A 21,971-nucleotide genomic window follows, 5' to 3' on the forward strand; every position below is an offset into this window, starting at 1 on the left:
TTGAATGCAGTAACACTAGCATCAATTTGACTTTTGTCTTTTACTGGTAACTCAATTAGCCAACGAAAGCAGTCAAAAAGTAATATATCTAAACCAAATCAAACTCATGAAATACATAAAAAAAAATCATGGTCCCATTTCATGAGCAGTTTACAGCGTCCATCTTAAAGGTAGAAAACGGTTGCAAAAACAGCCAGTAATAACTATGCCTACAACAATAGATTTCAAGTCAACTTGCCAAAGTGTGATTGTAATTTATGTATAATAGATAACGATCCCAGGAAAGACTACAATGAATATCTCTTGGGATGACATAGGACAATAAGAAATTTGTCTAAGTTTCAAATCTTCCTTGACAACAGACTTGGCTGTGGATGCAGGACCTTTCAAGCACCACATGCACTTCTTATTGGAAAATGAACTCCTCTGCTGAGCATGTCTTCTAAATTTTTCAATAAATGGATGAAGCTTCTAAGCAATGCCAGACATCGCATCATTTGAACCTCTTCAAGTTGAAACAATCAGAGGCCTCACACATGTCATCCCTTTCTGCGAAGTATTTCAACCTGATCAACTCACATTAAGGATGGCAATGCCTTTGATCAACAAAATGTACTGATATTTAATGACAAACAAAAAGCACTAAGAATTTCGAGCTCCTTCAGCGCTTGATATTCAGCATTGAAGAATTCAGTAATGCCCGAATATCACAGATGTTACCCATGAGTGCATTCAAATGATTCTTCTGGTCAACATAATAAAAAACGATGAGATCTCCTTTATTAAAAAGCATATCTTTAATTGTCTTGATCCCTTCATCAACATTACTTATTCTGTCAATTTCCTTTTGAGGATAATTTCCTTTTTGTAAGTTTCTTAAACTTTTAAGTCCCTCAGCAACATTAGAAACCGGCAAAAAGGCGGTTGTTTGAGATGTCTCCCTTAGCACTTCTTGTCAATCTTTAAACCTAAAAGAGTCATCTAGTGTAACTTAAGATGAATGGAAGGGCTCCTATTACAGATAAGCACCTAGGCATAACCATTTCAAGAAAATGGAGGCAATAATGGAGATCACACAAGGGTCGATTTACATGATTTCAAACCCCAAGTGAGACTTCTCATATGTCCAATACACCGATTATACTGAAATTTAGCCTCAACTATAATATGATTTATGATACCTTGGCGAAGCTAAATAGTTCTCCTCTCCTGTCACAGATGGAAGCTTTGCTGCACCAACTATTGATGCCGCTACCCAAGTGAAATTCCTCTTTCCGCATTTTATAACTTCTCCATAACATTTGCAAATCCCACTAAGAAGCACACCTTTCCTAAAAAATAAACTGAATATAAGCATATCAATACAATGTCTTCTTCACAATAGCAACAATGAGTTAATTATGCTGTAATATTCCAGGATGAGAACCATAGTGCTATGACCTTCCAACACACATTTCATCTAATTGTTTACAGTATAGCAAGGTTATCTCCAATGTGAATCAGAGGGTATCAACTTCAAAATATATGAAGCAGCAAATCGACAAGGATATCTATTGAATTGTCATAAATCGAATAATAATGATGCAATCGACATGCACACCTCCAGCTGGGAAACATAAAAGCAAGGAGAAACCATTTACAGAGAATATAGCTAAAAAAAGCCAAACCAAACTAGGAAAAGAAAACATATAATTGTATATAATTAAGAACCCCCTGGTTATACGGAGGTACCATAATTTCAATACCTTCTTCAAATTTCCAGGCATCAACTCATAAAGTAATTATAAAGTGGACGTAAAACTTCACTTTGGACGTCATTTTCATTTTCCTTTATTCAGTCTTTGTACAGCTGCCCAATTAGCCACAGCTCCCTGCGCAATAAGATTTCTGTAAGTTTTTCAAACTTTAATTCCTCTCAGCGACATTAGAAATCAGCACAAAGGCAGTTTGAGATCTCTCCCTTAGCACCTCTTGTCAATCTTAAAACCTAAAAGAATCCTCTAGTATAACCGAGGTGAATGGAAGGGCTTCTATTATAGATAATCACCGAGGCATAACCATTTCTAGAAAATGTAGGCAATAATCGAGATCACACAAGAGTTTCATTTACATGATTTCTAACCCCAAGTGACACTTATCATATGTCCTGGGCAGTAGGTAACGATATTACTGAAATTTAGCCTTAACTATAAGACGATTTATGATACCTTGGAGGTGGAAGTTTTGCCGCACCAACTATTGATCCGCTACCCAAGTAATATTCCTCTTTCTTCATTTTATGACTTCTCCATAATATTTGCAAATCCCACTAAGAAGCACATCTTTCCTGAAAAATAAACTGAAGATAAGCATATCAATAAAGGGTGTCTGTCTTCTTCACGGTTGCAACAATGAGTTGATTATGCTGTAAAGTTCCAGGATGAGAACCATAGTTATTATATGACCTTCTGACACACAGTCCATCTAATTGTTTACAGTACAAGGAAGTCATCTCCAATGCGAAGCGAGGTTATCAACTTCGAAATATGTGAAGTAACAAATCGACAAGGATATCTAATAATTTGTTACAAACCAAGCCAAATAAAAACGATGCGATCCACATGCATACCTCCAATTGGGAAACATAAAACCAAGGAGAAACCATCCAAAGAGAATATAGCGAAAAAAGCCAAACCAAACTAGTAGAAGAGAACGAATGTCTGTACATAATTAAGAACCCTCTGGTTGTCCGGAGGTATCATAATTCCAATACCTTCATCAGATGTTTAGTCATCAACTCGTGAAAAGGTAATTAAAAAGTGCATGTGAAACTTCTCTGTTCATATCCGTAAAAGAGTTTGATTGCAAAAAAGGGAAAACATTGGTTGTCAGATGAAATAACTTACCTCGATTCATTTAAAGTTTGCACACAAGGAAACAATTTGCGGTCGGTGATCAAGAAGCTTTCAAGAGCAACGTGCATTTATTCGTCAGTCTTCTCCCTCAGATTCATCATCTTCTCCCTCCGCTTCAGATTCAGATTCAACTTCGTGGTCTTCTCCCTCAGATTCGTCGTCTTCTCCCGCCGCTTCAGATTCAGATTCGGCATCTTCTCCCTCATATCCATTTTCATATTCGTCAGTCTGCCCTCTGTAATTCGTCTCGTATCCCCTAAATCTGACTGGCTTCTCCGAGCAAGGCAAAGAAATTTCCTCCACATTTAATTTCCCACAATACCTTATATCAACGTATCGCAGTCCCTTCAAGCTTGATAGATCAGGCAACTTCTGTAAAGATCCACATCCATAAATCTCCAAATCTTCCAAAGATTGTGGTAGTTCGCCTTGAATCTCAACTAGATTATCGCAGTTGTACACACGAAGACGCCGTAGTTGGCTGAGATTACTTAGATCAGGTAATATCCACACCTGTTGAAGTTCCGAAAGCTGCAAATCTAGGTTCTCCGAACCATCAAGGCCTCGCATCTCTGAGATTACAGATTCAATAATCCGAAGATCTGATAGGTTCTTCAAATTCGATAGATCCCCCAAGGAACAAATTGACTTGCAACCTACCAAACTTAAGGATGATAAACTGGAGGGAAGGCTCGGGAGGCAACGCAGATTACGGCACCAGAGTTCAAGTCTTTGGAGTCGAGGAAGGAGACTACTAAAATCCGTGGGTAAGTGGGTCACATAATAAGAGATTAGGTCCAGAGTCTCCAGTTTGCTTAAATTCCCAATCCACCGTGGCATCGGATATTCTTCCACACGCCCATCAGATTCCACACCATCATCATGTTCGCTAAACCGCAGCTTCAATTCCTTTAAATTAGTCAGGTTTGAGAGATCTGGAAACGTATCCATATCCAATGTAAACAACTCTAGAATGATAAGACTTTCAGGAAGCGTCGGTACCACGTCTATTGCAGCGTTGTCCAATTTCAAGATCCTTAGGGATCGATTTCTATAGATGCAATTGCCAATTCGCACTTTCGTTTTCAAATACCCAAATCGGACAACTATTTCTTCGAGCTTCTCAATCGTCCAGAGGGCATCAGGTATTTTGCTCATTTCAAACCAATTCATCTTTACTAATTTCAAAATTTTCAACTTTCCGACGGAATCAGGTAATTCTTTGATCCCTGTCCCAGTTGTATTCAACTCAATCAGCGATTCCAAATTTCCGATGGAATCGGGAAGTTCTTCGATCCCCGTTCCAAATATATTCAACTCAATCAGCGATTTCAAATTCCCTATCGTATCCGGAAGCCTCCGAAGATTGTTACAATAGCTTACATCTAAGGAAACTAGGCTTTTTAAATGACAAATCGACCTATCAATTTCAGTTAATGATTGACAGCGCGCTAGGATCAATCGTTCTAAATTTACCTCAGCAGAGAAGATGGGAGCTCTCTCCAAGCACTTGCATCCGGTCATATTCAAAATTTTCAAATTCTTCATCATCTGTAAAAGAAAAATCATGCAAAGATTACTTTTGAATCTCATAAGACGGAATAAGAAGTGTTGTCTAGCATATAACATACCTCCATATGGCTCCACCCCTGCCAATCATGCGTAATCTTACTCCCAGATAGATCAAGAACAACCACATTCTCCATGGAGAAATTTGCAATCTTAAATGTTGGGGGAATACCGTGCCAAGAAAGCCAACGTAAATGTGGAAGGAGATCTGAATTCTCCTGAAAAACATTAGTTGGAGGAACATTTGATGGCGATTTGTGCCAAAGAAGCCTCTCTTCAGCACGAAAATATTCCTCCGAACTGTTAACTTGAAGAAACCGCAGATTTGATATTCTCTTAAAGTCCTTACAGGTAAAGTAGTGCCGCCGCTCATGGTCAAAGCGAAGACGAAGAGCTTCAACTTTTGTTTTTCCCTGCCCAATGGAAAATTTTAAAAACAAAATAGTTGAAGCGAAACAAATTTATCCAAGTTCACTATTTTAAGGGGTTGAGTTGGAGTACTATCGTTCCTTTAATCTCGACAGAGCAAAAATATTGGTTTGAGTAGGTCACAATAGTGCTAGAGAACACAAAAAAGTAATTGGATTTTTTTAAAAAAGAAAATGTCCACAAGCAACATGGAGATTTATCGCACGGGGGATTTTACCTCATGTCTGCTCAGCAAATCCAATGCATCCTTAGGATCCCACACCCTACTTTGCTTCTCTATTTTCATCTTACTTTCTTGACGAACCAATTCTCTTCCGAGGTCTCTAAGTTGGTCATGCATCCACACTTTATTATCCTCTCCAATCTTTATCAAAGACATGTTCTGCAAAATTTCCAAGGCTACTTCTGGAAATTTTGATTCATCCCAGAAATGAACCACAATATCTTTGTCATATCCAATGAAAATACAAGCTATATCGAGGAATATATGCTTCTGCCGATCATTTAATGCATCATAACTTATTTTCAGTTTACTTTGAACTTTACCATCAGGAACACTTTCTAGCATCTTCAATGTGGCCTCCCACTCTTTCTTATATTTGCCGGATAAAAGTGAGCCTATGACTTCTAGAGCTAGTGGAAGACCTCCAGCAATGCATATTGCCCTATGGGATTGGTTGATATACTCGTCTAAAGGGAAATCTCTTCTGAAGGCATGTTTGCTAAAAAGTTGAAGAGATTGATCGCGATCCATGCCCATAAGCTCATAACGATCGTCCACTTTATGAACATCAAGAACTTCTTTGTTTCTGGTAGTAATAATAAGTTTACTCCCTTTACCAAACCAATCACGCTCACCTACAAGTGCATCCACGTGATTCTTTTCATGCACATCATCAAGAAGCAGGAGGACTGTTTTATTAAACATCCTCTCTTTAATTGTCTGAGTTCCTTCATCAATGTCTTTTATATCCATGCCTTTCGTTTTGAGGATGCCCGAGATGAGTTGATTCTGCAAATAGGGAATGCCATTACGTTCTGACACTTCTCGAATATCGCGAAGAAAGCAACGATTCTCAAAGTCGTGTAAAAGCTTATTGTAGATCATTTTGGCAATAGTCGTCTTTCCGATGCCACCCATCCCGTGGATTCCTATAATCCGTGTTTCACTTGTCCGTCCACCTATCTTTTCCATGATTGCATCCACATGGTTGTCGACACGGACCAAGCAGTCTGATACCTCTAGATAACCCTTTTTCAATTCGCTGAAAACCTTATGGGTAAGTTCTTTTGCGAACTCTCCTTCTCGCCTAGTGTTTGTTGGAGGCAAAAGACAATGAGTTAGAAAATTGTGTTGAATTAACTATGTTCTGACAAGACCAAATTAAATTCGGAATGTGTTCTTCAAGGATTTATTCCATTGTAGATGAATAAGCGTTGGTACTTACAGTTAACGAATGAACTAAACTGGAAAAAAAATGATGCTTGGAATAAAATGGGACAAAATTGGGATTGTGCCATTACTTAGCGAGATTTCAGCAGTACAACTTCAATAACACAGAATTCAATTTAAACAGGGCTAACACAAATCTAGAAAAGAAACCTGAAACACATCAAGTTTTAATGGTACACGGTACATGAGATGGAATGCTTAAAGCAATCACCTGTTCTCCTTCTTGCTATGCAGGTCCCATCCGTTTATTGCTCCCACTGCACTGAGAGCATCCTTCCACCCTTGAATAGTCTTTTCGTCGTGTCGCTTCTTGTTTTCATGTGCAAGAAAGGCCTTTGCATAACCCTCTGTTTGGTGCCGAACCTCTGAAGGCGCCACATCATAAAAAATAGGGATGATCTTTTGTCTTCGAGTTTTCTGGCACTCGACTATCTGGGCTAGCTCCTTGAGACACCATACGCTAGAGGCATAGCCTTTCGAAAAGATAGGTATTGAGATTTTTGACCGATTAATTGCTTGGAGAAGTTCTGGGGCAAATTCTTCCCCGACGCCGAGCTCTTTGTCGTCCTTAAATGTGCGGATTCCCGCATCATTAAGACTAGTGTAAAGGAAGTCGGTAAAACCTGCTCGAGTATCTGATCCATTGAAGCTCAAGAATACTTCATAGTCATGTCCTGATGAAGTAGCCATTCCTTGATCTTCTGTTGAAGTGTGAGTAGAAGAATCGCCTTCTGCTGTTCCATCGTTTGCAGCTGCATTGTTATTTGCCCCCCCTCCATTGATCTCCCTCGATCTTCTCTTCAAGAAAAAAATGAACAGCATAGCAGCAAAAACAGGGGCAGCAAGAGATGGAAAAAGTTTGGAAGCCATGATCACTAGTGTAAGCGTGAGTACGAGAATTACAAATGGAGATCACTGTGGGTCATTAAACGAGGAAGACAGGATTGGCTAATATGCAGAGAGTCGAGGGCCAGTTTTCTAGAATTGGTCAAATAAGAATGATTCATTACAGCCTGTCAAAGTGGACAAATGCAAGTTTTTTCAAAACCAAAGTGGTCCCTCCCAACTCAATTCATCTCTTTTATCTTCACCGTCATAACGCAATTGAAAAAAACAGGAAGATAAAATTGCGGAGTAAATAAACTAATGGAATTCTAAAAAGATGGGAGCAATCGAGTGCTTTCGGTTATGATGCTCTTCAATTTTAATAATCTTTGTCTTTGTGGAGTTTCTGACAACACCGCGTTGCGATGAATGCCCCACGCACTTTCCCGCGGCACGTTTTCGCTTGTACATAATTGTAGGGTCACTTTCGGGGTTTGGGTGTCGAGTCGGGGCCCCCGTCTGGTCATATGAGTTGTTGTTCCTGTACCTGATCGCGGAGATTTTCTTTGACGTTTTTGTTCTCCCCCGCACGCAAATAAATGAATTATTGATGTGATTCCTTTTTGTTTTGGTCGATGTGTGATTCCTTCATGAGAAATCTGGTTCATGCACCGTTCGTAGTCCAAGTCTTCGAATACTTTGACTTTGCCCTTCTAGTTCTGGGACACACATCTCACATCCCCCCCCCCCCCCTCCCCCTCCCCCTCCCCCAACGCTGTTCTTTTATTTTATTTTTTCTTTGGAGAGTGGTAGCTATTGCAATTTTTAATCTGATGATTATATTTCAATGCAAGGCAAAACTATATGTATATGACATTTTCGTAATTTCCATTTAGTTAAATTAGACAGTATCAACTTTTCTGATGATTGATGACACGATTGGTTAGTCTATTTAAAGATTAAAGTTTCTCTGAATATATGGTGTTTGTTTTGTAAGTATTTTTCAAGTTTCTACATCAATTTTGTGGTAACTGAACATTTCGTGTTTCCCCATAGAAAATAGCCACTTTGCAACTCAAGTTTCATGATACTGACTCAACGACAACCAACATAAGCAGCAGCTACCAAAATCATCTTCTATCAACCGTTCTTTAGCCAACCAAAGTCACCCGTAAAGAGTTGGCACGTACAATATCATAAACTTTTCGGAGTCCGGATTATGATCAATCCAATGATGAATAAACCGAGCATTGTCTCCCCTCCATTGATCTCACTTGATCTTTTCTTCGAGAAATGTTTCAAAGATGAAAAAAGTTCAAAAGCCCTACTTATCAAATGCTGCCGGCCAAAAAAAAAATCATTTATCAAATGGTGGCCACCTATCAATCAACTATCAAAGTAATAAACCCACTGGAGACCTCAACCGGCATTCACGGCAAAAGTAGCCCGCGAGAATCCAAGGAAAATCTGGTTAAAAAAGCAAAGTGATAATGAAAAGACATAAAGCAATACAGCAAAGAAAAAGAAGATGGGTCATCCTAACGCGGAAAAGAAGACCCTGCCAATGCTTTAGCGTGCCTTTTTGTTGTCGGCAAGATTTTTTCCCTTATCCAGAGGAATTTATTTTCATAGTTATATTCATGAAAAATTGTCATTGAGATCCTGTTTTACCATCTTCTTGATTTAACTTAGGGTCAGTTTGTTTGATGAAAAATCATTTTTGAGAAAAAAATTTCCGTACTTTTCCAGTATTTGAATTACGTGAAATTGTTTGATCAATATAAAATGTTTATCATGGACTAAAAATAATAAGCTTAGAGTATAATGATTTGGTAAGGAGGAATCATTTTTCCTAATCTCTTGCTGCGTTGAAGTGAGAAGAATATACTTCATCAGTGCTAAATTTTCTTACATTCCCAAAAACAAGATCATATATAATACTTTACAAATATGGTTTCATAATTTTTATCCTAATTTCTTTGTAATTGTTGTTATTTTGATGGGATTACAAATTAAACAAAGATGATATCGATTCGAGTTTATTAGTCATTATATGTTACTTTTAACGATACAAGCAGCCTTTAATGGATTTCACTTATTACCTATTACGATAAAATCAAGTTTTTGAACTTGTTTTCACCATAATCAATTTTTTTTTAATTTACTTTCTCTGAAATTAAATTTCCTAAAAACATTTTCCTATGACAAGAAAATCCTCACCGAGATAAACACACTCTAAAAGTTTGTTTTTATATGATTTTCAATTTTCATATGATGATATTTGATCGGAGGGAATCGCAAGATGAATCATTGGTGTGATTCCTTCTCGAGCAAGTTGGTTCATGGACTGTTCGTAGTCCAAGTCTTCATAGACTTTTGACTTCGCCCTCCTAAACCCGTGGTGTTTCAGTCTTCTTGCACCAACCGTACGCTGTTCTGTCTTTTTTTCTTCTCTCTTTCCGAGAGTGGTAGCTAATGTTAATACTACGTTAAAACGAGGCATAGGGAGCTTAGGTTTTAGATTGTTGGCGTCCGCATCAAAATCAAATCGACCAATCTCATGCAACTATTAATCTAATGATTACATTTCGATGCAATACCAAACTATATGTATATGACACATTCCATTTTCATTTAGTTAACTTAGACAGTATCAATTTTTTTATTTGATTGATGCCATGATTGGCCAAATTATTTAGAAAATAAATTTTTTGCTTGCAAGTATTTTTCTAAGTTTCTAAACCAATTTTGCGGTAACTAAACATTTCATGTTTCACGATAGAAAATAAAATCTGTTGGATCCGGAGGTGAAAAAATGTTCCATTCCCGAATTCACAAGTTCTTAAGTTTTTTTAGACATAAATCCTAGTGTGACCAACAAAACATTTAAGATTGAAGATATTAAATCACGATAACTCGATGAGTCAAAAAAACCTCATTGGAAGTATCAAATTTCCCGAATTAAGACCAATGAAAAATTAAATTTGTTCTCTGATAGCTTTAGCTTTGATTATACTCCACTAAGCTTTTGGTTTAGTAATAGAAAGTTCAAAAGTCTCGTTGCAGATTTTTTAAATCAGACTCCTTCCGTTCGAATCAAAATCGAGCTTCCTCCAGCAGCTCAAAAGCTCAGGGTAAGAAGAGAAAATAGGTGGGATCCCACTGCCTTATCCTAGTCTTATCAAAAGAAAAGAAAGACTTTTCGTACAAATGCATGGGGGCCTTAAGTATCAAGACCCCTTGTTCCTCCTTCACCACAGAACATTAAGGAACTAATAATAGGAAGATTTTTTTGAATGACTTTTCGGTAGGTCATTGAACTTGGAGAAGCCAAAGGATTGGGTGAATATGCAGGTAGCCGTGGGCCAGTTTTGCTACAAAATTGGTCAATAAGGATGCTTCCTCAAAGCATCGCTCCCAGCCTGTCAAAGTTGATAATTATTTGCGTTCCTTAACGCGGCAAAATCATTGGACATCTGGTGCAGAAATTTTGGGGATTACAATCAACTTTTGCCCCCCAAACAAATAAACGGACGGATTCATTCAAAGTCGAAGTCAACAAAAGCAGACATTAAACTTCCATCCAAGTTCATTTCCCCCCATCCTAATCAAGGTGAACTCCGGTCGGTCCAGTTTGATGGGCTGATCGAGCCAAGACATAAAACCAAGAAATAAAAGACAAGTGCTGTGATGGCATACGTTAGACAAGGGGCCAAGGTAGAAACTCTGAAATTATCTACTAAACTTATTTGTCAAATCTGCGATATAGACATCTTGCTACAATATAAAATCGAAAGGTCATGACTTTTTCCAAAGAAAATTAAGATTCCATGTCAACTTAATACAAAACTGAAAATTTATATTCTCCATGATAAAGTAGATAGTTAAGGACATTTTTAATAGCAATTTGGAAAGCTCAAGATTCTCTAGATCTGGAAAATTCAGTTTTTCCAAAAATGACTTTTTTATAAAAGAAAATGTGAACCGTTTGTATTTTCACACTTGTATAGTATCTATTTTCACGAATCCATTCATTCACTTGCTAAGATGATTTGATCAATATCACTTAATATATCAATTTTAGTATACTTATTAACATCACTTGTAAATAACCCGGATTTATTTTGTTAAACTTCAAATGACGAAAAGCCTGTGCTTATTGAGTAAACGTGCACATCTTTTTTAACAACATTGATGAAAAAAAAACCACATATTACTAGCAATTGTAATTAAATTGCCATTAAGTAAAACCAGTCATGCGAAACGGCGAATGTGTGTTATTTTACAAATTATCATTGAAAATCTCCAGAAATTATTGAATTTGTGTTATGGAATCATTCATCAGATGCTGGCGGCCAAAAAAAGGAAATCATCTAATCAAATGGGGGCCACCTATCAATTAACTATCGAAGTAATTAACCCGCCGGGGACCTCAACCGGCATTCACGGCGAAACAGCCCAAGAGAATCCAAGGAAAATCTTGTTAAAAGAGCAAAGTGATAATAATGAAAGATATAAAGCAAAGAAAAGGAAGATGGGTCATGCTAGCGTGGAAAAGAAAACCCGCCGATGCTTTTTAGCGTGCGCCTCTTGCGTCGTCGGCAGGACTTTAGTCAAAAGTAGCCCGCAAGGCAAAAGAAGAAGAAGAAGAATAATAATAATAATAAGAAGAAGAAGAAAAACAACAGCATGAGGATGCATTTCGGTGGCAAGAAATCATTCACTATTGCTCCTTCCTGTTTTGCCCCTTCTTGTCATGAGGAATTCCTTTTCATAGTTATATTCACGAGAAATCATCCTTGAGATCTTGTTTTACCATCTTCACTTTTGTTCTGACTTTAGTCGTGGGGGCTTGGATATCCAGAAGAAAGTAACAATTCTTGTAATCGCATGAAAGCTGATAGTAAATGATTTTGGCAATAGTCATATTTTGGATGTCACCCATCCCATAGGTTCCGATGATTCGTGTTTCACTTGATTGAGCACCTATTATTTTCATGATTTTATCTCCCAGTGATCGACACTGACCAAGCAGTCTAGTACTTCTCAATAAGTCTTTTTCAACTTAACTTTTAAGAAAAGTGGAAGGGATTATATTCTTGCTTTGCTTTTATCCTTTTTCGCTACGCGCACGAGACCTTCACATTTGTCCACGTTCTTTTTAGCATTTCACTTTTGTTCTTCTCCTTTTCGGGACAAGATAGAACATGAAGGGATATGATTGTTCACTTTGAATCTCTTTATTGGCATCAATTATGTGATCTATCGTCATACAAATCTGACATTTATCAACGACTTCTTTTTTCTTTTTTTTTTTGGGTCTGGATTTGTCAACGACGTTAGCTTGCAAACAGTTGCGCAATTTTGTTCCGAAGGGTAATACTTTCCGAAAGAAAGAAAAAAAAAGATGGAATTGTCCCTCACATTCTTCCTCGTTTATTTAACTTAGGGTCAGACTATTTGATGAAAAATCATTGTTCGGAAATTTTTTTCCGTACTTTTTAGTGTTTGAATTATGTAAAACTATTCGATTGATGGAAAACATTAACCATGGGCTAAAAATAATTACCTTAGAGAAAATGACTTGGCAAGAAGGAATTGTTTTCCTTGATTTATATCATAATTTCTTTGTAATCGTTGTTATTTTGATGGATAACAGAATTAACGAAGATGATATCGGTTTTTTAGTCATTACATGCTACTTTTAACGATACAAGCTACATTTAGTGGATTCACATATTACCAATTACAACAAAATCAATTTTTTGCAACTTGTTTCCACCATAATCAAAATTTTCTGATTTACTTTATTTGAAATTGAATTTCCTAAAAATCTTTTCCCGCGACAATAAAATTCTTGGCGAGATAATCACATTCTAAAAGTTTGTTGTTATATGATTTTCAATTTATATGATGTCATTTGATCGGAGGAAATCGTAAGACAAAATTATCGATGAACATGAGAATTGGAGATCGATTTATTGTCGTGTGATGTTTTTTTTTGGGTTAAGATTGTCGTGTGATGTTTGCGGGTGAATGAGAGAACAAATGAATTAGTGTTGGATTTTACAGAGTGATCTAGTGACTCTTTTTTTTATCTTTTGATGAAATCTCTACGTTTATGGAAGTCTGACTGTGAGGCACGAAGTACCAAATAAAATGAATCATTGGTGTGATTCCATCCTGAGCAAGTTGGTTTGTGGACTGTTCGCAGTCCAAGTCTTCGTAGACTTTGACTTTGCCACTCTAGTCCCGTGATGTTTCAGTCTTCTTGCACCAACTGTACGCTCTTCTTTTGTTTTATTTTTCTTTAGAAAGTGGTAGCTAATGTTAATACACGTTAAAACGAGGCATGGTTTACTTAGGTTTAGGTTGTCGGTGTCCTCCGCATTGAAATCATATGAGTTAATACCACAAAAAACTCCAAATTGGTACGTCTGTAATAAATTTATTTCAAATTAATTTTTTGACCACGAAAACTCCAAATTGGTATACTTGTGACAAATTTACCCCAAACTAATTTTTTGACCACAAAAAACCCAAAATAGGTACATTTATGATAAATTTACCCTCCATTAAATTGGATTAATACCACAAAAAATCATAAATTGGTACATATGTGACGGTAAAATCCCAAACTGGTACACCCGTTAGCAGCCACGTGTCATCCAACTTAGAAATTTGACGGTAAAATTTAACGGAGGGTAAAATTGTCATGGATATACCAGTTTGGGGTTTTTTGAGATAAAAAAAATTAGTTTTGGGTAAATTTTTTATAAGTGTACCAGTTTGTGATTTTTTGTGGTATTAACCCAAATCATATCGACCAATCTCATGCAATTTTTAATCTAATGATTCTATTTTGATGCCAGGCAAAACTATGTTCACACGACACTTTCGAACTTTCCATTTAGTTAAATTAGACGGTATCAACTTTTCTATTGATTGACGACATGATTGGCTAGACTATCTAAAGATCAATGCTTTTCTGAATAGATGGTGTTTTTTGGAAGTATTTTTCTAAGTTTCTAAATCAATTTTGTGATAACTAATTCCACGTTTCACGATAGAAAATAGCCACTTCGTAATTAAAGTTTCACAATCCTAACTTGACGACAACCAACATAAGCTGCAGCTACCAAAATCAGCTTCTATCAACCATTCTTTAGCCAACCAAAGTCGCTTGTAAAGTGCTGGCATGTACACTATCATAAGCTTTTCACGGTCCAGATTATGATCAACCCAATGATGAATAAACCAAGCATTGCCTCCCCTCCATTAATCTCACTTGATCTTTTCTTCGAGAAACAATTCAAACATGAAAAAAGTTCAGATGCCCCACTTATCAAATGATGCTGGCAAAAAAAAAATCATTTATTGAATGCTGGTTGCCTATCAATCAACTATCGAAGTAATTAAATTTATTTTTGGATGAAAATGCCCTTAATTGGTTGGAATATTTAACCGGCTGATGAGGTCAAGCTCTTATTTGTAGTTGCCTTGGCCATTTCAGGCCCGTCTTTGAAATAATGTCAACTTCAAACTTTTATTTGAGAAAATAAAGATATTTCAAGCCGTTATTAGGAATTTTCCCTAAAACCAAAAATAAAAGACAAGTGCTGTTATGGTGTACATCAGACAGGGGGCCAAGATGGAAACTCTGAAATTATCTATTAAGCTTATTTTCAAATCTATGGAATAGACATCCTGTTGCAATATCTAAATTAATTTGATAAAATTGAAAATTCGGGACATTTTCAAAGAAAATTGATTTTCCATGACATCTTAATACAAAACTAGAAATTCTCCTTGATAAAGTTGACAGTTTTGGATATTTTTAAAAGCAAAAGTTTAAGACTTAGACTTTATGTTATGTGAACAATCGTTTGAAAGATGCTCCGATTTGAATCGCATAGCATAAAATCCAGTGGAATCGGCACACATAATGCTCAGAAACTTTCGAAGATGGAATCGACACGGGGCTCTAGGTTCATAGACTCTGTGCTAATGCTCAAAGTCTACGATTGTTCACATATCATAAAGTCTAAGTCTTAAAAAAAGCATTAGGACAGGGCTCTAAGTTCATAGACTTTGATTAAAAAAAGACTTGATTCCAGTCAAATATCAAGCATGAAAGCGTATTTGTTAACTGGGCGGGTTTTGGGGGTTTCTCTTGAGTCTTTTCCATGTATTTAACTAGTACGGTGGTAGATTCGCTAATTACAATTACATAAAACCAATTTTTTGAACTTGTTTTTCAATGCAAAAAACAAAAAAAAAACTAGAAAATGATTCACTTTCTTTAAAATTGAATGGGATAAGTGCATTGAAAGTCCTAAAATTTGTCATGAAAGTACAATTTAATCCTAAAACTTTTAAAAAATACAAATAAGTCCTAAAATTTGTCATGAAAGTGCAATTGAGTCTTAAAACTTTCAAAAAGTGCAATCAAGTTATAAAACGTGCAAAATTGGTCCAATCAAATCCTTCCGTTAACTGCACTATTTGAAAGTTTTTGTATTCGATTGTACTTTGGTGATAAGTTTTAGGGCTTGATCACACTTTTTGAACGTTTTAGGACTCGATTGCACTTTCGTGACAAGTTTTAGGACTTAATTGCACTTTTTGAAAGTTTTAGAACTCAATTGCACTTTTGTGACCATAAGTTTTAGGACTTCCAATACACTTATCCCAAATTGAATTCTCTCTCTCTCTCTCTCTCTCATACACAAACACACTAGCCGATTGTGTTGAGCCCCATGATTTTTCTTATGCTCTTATCCATTTTTGGCCAAGGATAAGATATATGGATTTTTTTATTAATTTATTTGATCTCTACTGTTGGCTCTACGGCTATGTTAATTTACTTATTCATTAGAATCTTGGTAAATTCTTGATAGTGTTGGTAATTTATTTACGATACTGATATTAAGAGTTGGTAATTAACCACTTAATTGGTATGTTGGTGAATTCTTGATAGTGCTGCTAATTTACTTAACGCAATGGTAAAATTTAAGAGAGTTGGTAATTTAATACTTCCATATAATGTTTGTAAATTTTGATTGTGTTGGTAATTTACTCACCACCATCATGAAATTTTGTAGGAGTCGGTAATTTACTGCTTTATTGGTATGTTGGTTAATTTCCAATGATGCTGGTATTTTATTTACAGCACTGATAAAAATTCAATTGAGTTAATTTACAACTTCATTTGGAATGTTGGTAAAATTTTCATAATCTTGGTAATTTACTTATCACACTGATAAAATTTAATAAGAAATGGTAATTTACGAATGTTTTGTAAGTTAGTAACAAGAAGGTTTCAAGCTTGAAACACATAGGCGAATGGTGGAATAGCAGAGATGAGAGCTAGCGCTCAAGATCAGGATGGAGTAAGTACAAGAAGAAGCCAAGGTAGTCTCAAGTCTCAAGGAGCGAACGTGCAAGTGTTCGGGGTTCACGCTTCACAGTGCTCAATGCCCACTTTATTTTGTCCCCCTGACAATATTCAATTGCAATTTCATAAAAGCTTCCGAAAGAATATTCTCTCGAAATCGGAAAAGGCCACTGTCCTTCATCTGGCATGTCCTAAACAATGTCCACATTGCACTAGCTTTGAGGAAGTAAAAAAAAAAAGAAAGATTAATATCATAAAAAATTCCAAACTAGTACATTTGTGATAAATTTACCCAAAAAATTGATCATCAAAAACTCCAAGCTGGTATACATGTGACAATTTTATCCTCCGTTAGTTTCTGTTAAATTTTGCCGTCAAATTTTTAAATTGGATGATACGTGATAACTAACGGGTGTACCAGTTTGGGGTTTTACACATATGTATTGATTTATGATTTTTTATGATATTAATCCAATTTAACATAGGGTAAATTTGTCATAAATGTATCAGTTTATGATTTTTTGTGATCAAAAATTAGTTTTGGATAAATTTACCACATGTGTACCGGTTTGAAATTTTTCATGATCAAGAAATTAATTTTTGGTAAATTTGTTACAAATGTACCAGTTCAGGGGTTTTGGTGGTATTAACCAAAAAAAGAAAAGAATTAGCAACATTTCACGTGCTGGGATGGTCCCCAAGACCAGCCAAGCTCATCTGCTTCGATAAGGTTGTCTCTTCTCATATCTCAAGAAGCCCCTTTCTAAGGTTGGTTCTGGAGATTTGGCCCGCCACTCCTCTTTTTGAGTTCATATTTAATTTCAGATGCACACCCTTTTACTTGATGGGCAAAATTAAGAATCCTGCATTTAGGTGGCTGTTTGGATTCTTGCCCAACGTTTTCATATTACCAGAAAAACAATGTACTTAACAGGTCTTCAGCCGTGCTTGCCAGCATGTGTGAGTATTATTGGAAGGTTAAGTCAGTGGATGGACCAAGGCTAACAAAATATCCTTCCAATAACCCGGACCATATTGATTTTTCTCAAGGGGAGAACGATAATGTTTTCGCAATTGGCATAGCATGGTGTAGAGTTTTCTTGTTAAAAAGGCAAGTTTAACTCTTCTCAGATCTTGAGAACATAAATAATTCTTAGGAGTTTTAAATCTTAAGGGGGAGAACGTCAATGTATTCACATTTGTCATAGGACAATGTAGAGTTTTCTATTTGAAAAGAAAAGTTCGAATCTTTTCAGATCTCGAGAACATAAACGATTTCTTCCTGATGTCACTTCTGGAGATGTGGACTTCCACTTTCGAGATTGGATCAAAATATTAACCAGACTTGTTCATTTGATTGGATAGTTGTAGTTTGAAATCTTGCATGTTTCTAAATTCTGTTCGCCAAAAACAGAGTTTTCATCCGTGAATTGTCCATTAAATACCGTCGGTAAGTAAAATCAACCCATAACTTTTTAGTCTAATCAACTGTTTGCAAGTTATTAATAAAATAACAGTTTTTTCATCCTCAAACCAAGTCGCATATTACCATTTTTCTTAGATTTTATTAGTGGGTGGGTACTTCCGCAAGTAAATTACGAATGCTTACGTACTTTACTAGTAGTTTCGATTAACAGTTGTAACTTATGAACAGAATAAATATTTTACAACTATAAATTCCAAGTAGCAATGTTTATTTGTCAGTAATATACTAGCGAAGTAAATCGGTTTACCAAATTGAAATGCTCTTGTAGATTAGGAGCAATCGTTTGCTTTTATAAGTGGATATGTATTTTCGCTAGTAGATTACAAATTGCTTACATGTTAGTAGTCTCAATTAATCATAGTAACCAAAATAACAATTTGGTTACTATAAATTCTTAATAGAATTATCAACATTGTTTCAATTTTAGGAGTAGCAATATATGTTTGTCGGTAACATATTACCGAAATAATCAATTTACCAGGCTGAACATTCCTGTAGATTATGAATAGTTGTTTGCTTCTACAAGTGGGCGTGTTTTTCCACCTATAGATTACGAGTTGCTTAAATATTTCATTAGTAATATCGGTTAACGGCTGTTACTTCCAAAAGAGATAACTATTTTACCATTATTATTTCTTAATAGATTATTAACGTCGTTTCAATTTTATGGGTACCAACATTTATTTGTCAATAACGTAGGGGCATTATTCATGGAATTGTCAAGTATCGATTGTATGTATTTCTTTCCTGGGAATATTGATGGTTATTTGTGGTGATGGAGCTTTCTACATGTTATGGTCAGTTGAGAGTCACCTTCTTGGTGCATGTAATAAAGAGCCCATACTTTTTCTCATTACAGGTTTTCCCATATCAACAAAGTTTTGGGCATTGTCTCTGCCTGTCCTTTGTGAGGACCTTTTGTTCAAGAAAATACATACTAAAGAACCACGAGAGCCACGAGGGGACTTTGCTAATTTGCTAGATGTGGTGATATTGTTTGAATAAGATATTGCAACGTAATTAGACTGTGACAAAATCTACAATGCACAGTACACACTCTCCATTGTTTCCCAATGTACAGCCAAACAGTAACGTGGTTTTGTGTGTTTTAGCATCTAATGCATTATGTAAGTGTTGACACCTATTTTTAAATTACCCAAAATTAATTACACAAAATTTTAGGAATTAATGTCCTCAATTCCTAAGCAAAAAAATTATTTAGTTTCTAATTACATTGCATATAGACATTAGGCATATTTGCATTAATAGGGCCTATTAGAACATATTTTTTTAAAAAAATTTTAAAAAAAAATATCGAATCAGGCCGGGTTGGGGCCAGGCCGACCCGGCCCTTTTTCTTTTTTTTCTCTTCTGCGTGGGCCCCGGCCCACTCTTCCTTTTTTCTTTTCTTCCCTTTCCCCCCGCGGGCCCAGCCCGTTTCTTTTTTCCCTTTCTTTCTTTCTCCCGCGCGGCTGGGCCTGGCCCAGCCCAGCACCTTCTCCTCCTTCCTTCTCCTCCGTCGACGTCCCTTTCTCTTCCCCTGTTCACCCCTGCAACTGACGCAGAACGACGAGCGGCGAAGCAGCTCCGCACCGTCTCCATCAGGCCAGAGGAGGGCCGGGGGAACACGCCACAGGGACTGGCCATTAAGGCCAGTCCCATCCCCCCCTAAAAACCAAACCATCTCTCTCTTCTTCCTCTCTTCCCCAAGATCTTTGAACCGGCCCCCCTATATGCTCTGCCCTGCTCTGCGCCGGCCTGCCATGGCCACAAAAGTCACAGGGCAGGTAGGCCGGTGCAGGCCGTCGTCACGCCGACACACAGGGCCACCATCGCCGCCTATAAAAAGCCAGAGAGAGAGAGAGAGAGGGCCGGTCGGCAATTTTAAAAGAGAAACAGAGTAGAGGAAGAGAAAGAGATTCCCATAGAATTTGAGAGAGAAACCGAGAGCGAAAAAAGGAGTTTTGAATTGTCGCAGGTCGCATAGGGGGAGCTTCAAGCCTCATCGTTGCCTGCGGAGGAGTCGGTGAGTCCCCCTGCAGTAGCCCCAACCAGTGAGTTCTCCCCGGGGCCGAATTCCTCTATCCTGCCCTGTTTCTGTATGCAGGTTGGCCGGGATTCGCACCAACCGTTTCGCGCGAATCCCGGCCCATACCGACATCGTTCCCGGTCTAGACGACGCGGGTGGAGGTGAGTCGCGGTCGTCGGAGTCGGCCGGGGTCCCGAAAGAGATCAAAGTCCCCCTGTTTCGGCCACGAGCTCCAGTTGTTCGATAAAATGCCCGAATGAGATCTAGTTTTATTTCTTTGTTTTCGCCGAAATTGAAGCTTCACGGAGAAAGGAGGTCCAAAGTGGAGGCCGGACCTTGGTCCGTCAGCTAAGGCAGATCGGAAGGAGCGTCGCCGGACCGAGACGAGCGGCGTCTCGGCCGCCTCCGGCGAGCCCACACGATGCAGGGCAAAACAGAATCGGAACCGGGTCTGTGAAGGGGGAGAATCGGGTCAGATCCGGGTCGGGCGAGGAAACCGAACCGGTCAACGACCCGAGTTGACTTCGACCTGGATCAGCCGATCCGACCCGGGTCAACGACCGGGTCGGATCCGTTGACCCGAGTCGGTCTGACCGAACCGGTTCAACCGATTCGACTCGAGTCAATGCCCGGGTCGGATCCGTTGACCTGGGTCTGACCTGACCGACCCGACCCGTTTTTTTTAATATTATTTATTTTTTTTAAAAAAAATTTAAAATTGTTTTTCTTTTCTTTCTTCTTCTGTACATATATTTTTTTTCCGAAAAAAAATTAAAAATTAATTTAAATAAATTTTAAAATTTTTTTTTCTCTTATCTTTTCTTCTTCTGTTTTTTTATTTCTTTATTTTTTCCAAAAAAATTCAAAAAAAAATTCAAAAAAAATTTTTTTTTAAAAAAAGAGAGAAAATATCCTTTTTTTATTTATACTATATATTTATTGTTTGAATGTATTATTATGCATGTTATTGTCTTGTTTAAATTAGATAAACCTGAGGTTACGCGGTAGTATTTTGCATGTTATTTTTATTACCGTTGTATTATTATGCAAGTTTTTAATACAATTGCGTGAACTGTTGTATTTTTAAATGTCATCTAACTTGGTTAAGGTTAGAACCTTAGGCTGCATAAATTGTTGTGTTTTTTACTGCTAATTGTTTCTGATTGTGCACTCGCTTGATCACCTCACATATTAGGAGAAAGGTCCTAAAATCAATCCAGATTGCCTGACAAATATTTTCAAAAAATGAACAGGGTAAAAGGGTACCGAAAGGACATTAGTTACCCAACTAGTGTAACCAAGTCCCCAAACTCAATTAATCTCTGGTTCGCAGGAATATGGTGATTCTCCCATCACCTTATTTGGGTTTTTAATTGACCTATAGCGACTCCTTGGTATAAACCATTTTGCATTTTAAAAAATTTAAACCCTAAGTCGCGAAATGGTAGGGCTTGGGAGGGCCCGAGTTAAGCTTAGTCTTAATAATTCATTAGCCTGAAAAAATTTAGGTCGCGACAGACTGGCGACTCCGCTGGAGAGCTTGCATTTTTTTAAAAATAGTGGACTTAAGCCAAAATTTTTCTACCCTGTTCAAAATAATTTTTGTTTGGCAGCAAGGACTCCAAGTATGATCCTAACATTAAGGTGTTATTTGTCTTGCAGGTTCGAATTGATTATTTATAAATTGTTGTGCATGCTCTAATGATTTAGCACTATACTGTTGCACACACAATCACGCTACCGAACCTGGGCCGCAATAGGGCATTTTAGGATGGTGTTAAGAAAGATACGACCTCGAACGCGAGCCCGCGATGTAGAGGTTGCCTTTCTTTTCCCCGAAATTTATTTTTAAAATCGTAAAGAAAATATCTTTAACCGCTATTTGCTTG

General features: G+C 37.2%; 1 protein-coding gene and 2 pseudogenes across 6 annotated transcripts in view; all 3 read right to left on the reverse strand.

The window, feature by feature from the left end:
• The window catches only part of LOC115694232 (disease resistance protein RPV1-like), a 133,364-nt gene that overhangs the window by 53,470 nt on the left and 57,923 nt on the right, over nucleotides 1-21,971 (reverse strand). For 4 of the 6 annotated variants that reach the window (XM_056316828.1, XM_056316837.1, XM_056316826.1 and 1 more), the window contains exon 5: nucleotides 2,208-2,338. The gene's annotated coding sequence lies outside the window, so the exon portion shown is untranslated. Of the gene's footprint in view, nucleotides 1-1,277; nucleotides 1,332-1,745; nucleotides 1,872-2,207; nucleotides 2,339-21,971 lie in introns of those variants that run through there. The other 2 variants (XM_056316839.1, XM_056316844.1) reach the window with 2 other exon arrangements.
• Nucleotides 1,278-5,249, reverse strand: LOC115664606 (disease resistance protein RPV1-like; annotated as a pseudogene).
• On the reverse strand, nucleotides 5,347-7,395 carry LOC130139602 (disease resistance protein RUN1-like; annotated as a pseudogene).

This window comes from Syzygium oleosum, unplaced genomic scaffold (assembly GCF_021117445.2).
Source record: "Syzygium oleosum isolate NSW1041296 unplaced genomic scaffold, Sole_v2.1 Sole_v2.01, whole genome shotgun sequence".
Lineage (NCBI taxonomy): Eukaryota > Viridiplantae > Streptophyta > Magnoliopsida > Myrtales > Myrtaceae > Syzygium > Syzygium oleosum.